Genomic DNA, 5403 nt, shown 5'->3' with positions numbered 1-5403 from the left:
CTTTCTTTTTTTTTTTTTTTTTTTTAATTTTTTTTTTTTTGGGGGGGAGAGAGAGAGACAGAGCATGAATGGGAGAGGGGCAGAGAGAGAGGGAGACACAGAATCGGAAACAGGCTCCAGGCTCTGAGCCATCAGCCCAGAGCCTGACGCGGGGCTCGAACTCACGGACCGCGAGATCGTGACCTGGCTGAAGTCGGACGCTTAACCGACTGCGCCACCCAGGCGCCCCAGAACTGTTCCTTTCTTAACGGATTATTGGGTCCTTTTGTGGGGACAGTCAAAACATCCGTAGTTATGTTTAAAGTTCTTCGGGCCACCTCGTCGACCCGGAGAGAATTGGAAAACTGCAGGTTGGCGTGGGGGAAATCAGCTGAGAGTGATCAGGGTTAATATACTGAAAAGTCCCTGGTACCCCGGATCAGCTGATAAACCTATTAGATAGAATAAAAACGGAGATCTTTCCGAGGGGGTTGTTAGGAGCCAAACACTGTTTTTACTGCTTTGTATGTGTTATCTCATTAAGTACCAAAAAAAAAAAAAAAAAAAAAAAAACCAAAAAAGAAAAAAACAAAGAAAACGGTATTATTTCTTTACAAGTAATGGAATTAACGCACATACCACATAAGTGATAGCTACACAGGCAGTAAACGTCAAATACCTTCTTATCGAGCCAATTTGCTATGCAAACAATCGGTATGGATCAATAGCTTTCCTACGTATAGACGACAACTGACGCAGTGGTGATAGGAAGGGGGATCCTATAGAAAACAGCAACACAAATAGGAACTACCTGGGAAGGAAACCGGCGGAGAACGCTTAGGAACGAAGGAGATAGTAGAAAGGCAGGAGACTCTAACGCTCTACCCTGCCCGCTGCTGTGGGCTTTCCACTTGACCCCAGGTCCGCCCTGCAAGCTTTTGCATTCCACTCCGTGTCCCAGGAGGCGGAGCTGTATGAACTTGACCAACTGGCTGGTGCCAAAGGCTGCCGGTTGGGTTTGGCCCGTGTGGAGAGGGGTCAGGGTATTTACGCCCCTGGCTCCCGCCCCTTGCAAAGCTGTGGGTTGGCTGCAAGCTGGTTAGGTGCCGCTCTCCTCAGGAACACTCTTGCTGAATTTCACTGATTGCTCCTTCCCCTTGCCGTCGTAGGCCTGGGGTTGCGAAGATGCATGAGAAGAAGTAAATAAATGAAGAGAAAAACATCGTTGCCTGGGCTAGAGTCCACAACATTGTAAAAGATGGAAACTGTGCTTAAGTTGATTTGTAAGTGCCGTGCAATCCCAACCACATGCCGACAGGATTTCAAGGGGCGCTTGCCAGATCGACTCTAAACCGGGAGGCGATCTGGAAATCAGTCGGGCATTTTTGTTCATCTCAAAGATTAGGGCTAGCTCCTAAAATAAGGATGATACCTAGGAGGATGAACGGTAATCCCTGTTGATTTTGTATTCAAATTTCCCCAATTTGTCCCCAGTGTCATCTCCTTTCATTTAGTAAACATTTGTTCCGGAAATGAGGCATTGGAGCTGACCGGGGTGAGACCACATATGGGAATAGCCAGGTACTTTCTAAATGGAAAAGTAACACGGGGGGGATTTCGCTTCCCGATGTGTCAATGCAGTATAACGCCCATCACCTGTGACATGGTACCAGCACGTCAACGAAAGGGAGGGGGTATCAGAATTGAGTAAAGGCACGTATGGGACATTAGTTTAATGTTTTATTTATTTTTGAGACAGGGAGAGACACAGCATGAACGGGGGAGGATCAGAGAGAGGGAGACACAGAATCTGAAACAGGCTCCAGGCTCTGAGCCGTCAGCACAGAGCCCGACGCGGGGCTCGAACTCACAGACCGAGAGATCATAACCTGAGCTGAAGTCGGCCGCTTAACCGACTGAGCCACCCAGGCGTCCCAGGGACATTAGTTTAAAGTCACATCAATAGCAGGGCGCCTGGGTGGCTCAGTCGATTAAGTGTCTGACTCTTGGTTTCAGCTCAGGTCATGATCCCACGGCTCGTGAGTTTGAGCTGACAGCACAGAGCCTGCCTGTGATTCTCTCTCTCTCCCTCTCCCTCTGCCTCTCCCCTGTTCGTGCTTACTGTCTCTGTCTCTCTCTCAAAATAAATAAACTTAAAAAATTAAAAGTATGTTTAAAAATAAATAAAATCACATCAGTGGCAAACGAAATTATTAAAATAATGTTGGGCAGCTGGCTTAAAGTTCAGAAAAAATTAAGCTATTCTACCTCATTTCTTATAGCTGTCCTACCTTGCTTCTTACATCAAAATTAATTTCAGATGGTCCAAATATTTTTTTTATTTTTCAGATGGTCCAAATAATTTTTTTTCAACGTTTATTTTTGAGAGAGAGAGAAAGAGACAGAGCATGAGCGGGGGGGGGGGGGGGGGAGGGGGCAGGCGGGGGAGGGGGTAGAGAGAGAGGGAGACCCAGAATTCGAAGCAGGCTCCAGGCTCTGAGCTGTCAGCATAGAGCCCAATGCAGGGCTCAAACCCACGAACTGTGAGATCATGACCTGAGCCAACATCGGACACTTAACCTACAGAGCCACCCAGGTGCCCCCAGATGGTTCAAAAATTTAAGTATAAGACACTGAACATTGAAAGTATTAGAAGAAACCATAGAGAAATCTATAATCTTAAAAGGAGAAACTTGTTCTACATATGATGATGACAACGAGAAAATACCCAACAGCAACAACCCCAGTGTCTTAAAGGAAACATTAAAAACTCTGACTACATAAAATTCAATCTACTCTCTCATCTGTAACGGAGGGGTGAGGCTTTGTGATCAGTGAACACTGACCAGGCTTCATACGGTGAGATCCTGAGAAATGACACTCTGTATTGAGCATATAGATTATGCTTTCTTATATTGACCTTTGATTTGTATCTCGTAGCTCCCCAGTGATACTACAGACCCCACAGTTAGGAATGTGTTGTCCCCAGCGTCCTGTCCATAGCAGGGGCTGAAGAATTCACCTTAGGTTAATTTTGAGAGGAAGGTGGTTAAACAGATTAATCAATTGAAGTGACCAGTCATCTGACTCGTTTCACTAGCTGTTTAACCAGTTCAAATGCTACTTGTCCAGTAGTCAAGTGTAAAGAGAGTCCATGGTTTTTTGGGGTTTTTTTTACTCAAAAAGATACCAAGTCCTCCCTAAATCAATGTGGTGAATTCAGTAGCAGAGTGGTTATTGATTTTTCTAATAATGGATACGATACCATTCTACTTTAACTTCAATTATATCAACAGCCTGTTTGTTTAAATAAAATCTTTCTTTTTTCTGCCCAACTTTATCTTGAAAACCTTCGGCTCTACAGAGGAGTGGGTAGAATTGTCCCACGCAGCCTGGATGCCTGCTGCCTGCGTGAAAGTGAGCCCCATCGGTTTTCTGTCTTCGTATGTGGATATTTACGTACGTATTTGTTTTCATAATCACTTGTAAGTTGCAAACAACATGACATTTTAGCTCCAAGCACATAAGCCTGTATCTTCTAAAATAGGGATGACCCCTAAAAGAATTTACAATGATCCCGTAACACCATCTCATGTTGATTCTACATTTAAATTTCCCCAATTTGTCCCCAGGCCATCCTTTATAGATGTTCTTGTTTTTTCTGATTCAGGAGTCACTCAGTGTTCACACAGTGAGTTTGCTTATATCTCTGTAATCTTTTTACACCCTTTCTTTGTATAAAAGCTTTTTTTCTTTTTAATGTGTGGTACCACCCCCAAAGGTGACTTTAAGCTCTGTGACAAAAATGTACTCCTGAATGACAGAGCTGTATTTCCAGCTACGGGCTGGACTGTTTTATATATATAAAGATGGACAAATGTTTCCAGAACAACGCCCTAAGATTTTGAAACATGAATGTGTAAAAGCTGAAAAAGCTTTTTTATGAAACAAAAAAGAACTAACACTGCCCCATTTAAAAACTACAAGAATTTTCTGTCCCCTTAGAGATCGAGGCAGCAAAATTTGTTGTATTCTTTTCTTTTGGGTTTCTTCTCTCTTCCCCACCCCGCCCCCCGCCACGTTCCCCTCTCTGAAAATATTTTGGCTGGGGCTTTTAGTTGGGTAAATATAAGGCAAGGCAATAGACTTTAACCTTTTCTTTAATTTTAATGGAAAATACATACTCATGAGGCAAGAGCTAATGTATAGAAAACAGAAGAAGAAAGAAAAAAAGAAAGGAAGGAAGGGAGATAGATTGAATGGGGCTTTTAGGCAAATATAAAGGACTTTCATTTTTTTAAAATTTTCCTAGGTAATATATGTATGTGGTTTGGAACTTTTATAGATAGAGAGAGGGACAGAAATTGGGTTGGGGTCTCCAAGGCCACCCCCAGGTGCAATGATTCGTAAGGAGGAGTCACAGCTATGATTCCATTTTTTTTCTCTTTTAAAGTTTATTTATTTATTTATTTAGAGAAAGAGGGAGAAAGAGAGAGGAGGGACAGAGAGAGAGAGAGAGAGAGAGAGAGAGAGAATTCCAAGCAGGGTCTACACTATTAGCACAGAGCCCCATATGGGGCTCGACCTCACAAACTGTGAGATCATGGCCTGAGCCAAAACCAAGAGTCGGACACTTAGCCAACTAAGCCACCCAGGCACCCCCCCACAGCTATGATTCTTCATAGTGAAAGGACACAAACCAAAATCAGTATAGAGAAAAGGCCCGTGGGGTAATAACTGGCACAAGCCAGGCACAAGCTTCCTACAGGAAGCACTTAATTCCCCCCACAACCAGTCGACAAGGCACATGTAAAATATTGTCTACCAGGGGAACTCATTAGAGACGCAGCAACGAGGGTTTTTACTGGGGACTGGTCACGGAGGCACCCTCTGCCTAGCACGGGCCAAAGTTCCAGACTCCCAGACCGATAGCAGGTGTTGGACGTAAATCGTATCGTTTACAAAAACAGTTCAGTTGCAGTGAGCCACCCTTATCCGTTCTGGGAACGGTGAGAACCCACTAGAAATCCAAGTTGCCAGAATACAGGCCTTTCTGATGCCAGCAGTCTCCAGCCTGCTGTGTTAACTCTTCCGCAGAGATAACCTACACACATCCGTTCGCAGATAAGATACAAGAAGCCATTATTTGTGGTTTACCCTTATGGGTCCTGCCAAAGTTTCTTTATATTCTAATCACCCTCCTTTAAAAAAAAATTTTTTTTTACGATTTATTTTTGAGAGAGAGAGACAGAGCACAAGTGGGGGGGAGGGGCAGAGAGAGAGAGAGAGAGAGAGCACAAATGGGGGAGGGGGAGAGAGAGAGAGAGAGAGACAGAGAGACAGAATCTGAAGCAGGCTCCAGGCTCTGAGCTGTCAGCACAGAGCCCCACGCGGGGCTCGAACTCACAAGCCGTGAGATCATGA

This window comes from Prionailurus bengalensis, chromosome X, assembly GCF_016509475.1.
Source record: "Prionailurus bengalensis isolate Pbe53 chromosome X, Fcat_Pben_1.1_paternal_pri, whole genome shotgun sequence".
Taxonomy (NCBI): Eukaryota; Metazoa; Chordata; class Mammalia; order Carnivora; family Felidae; genus Prionailurus; species Prionailurus bengalensis.
This window is presented reverse-complemented; position numbering follows the sequence as displayed.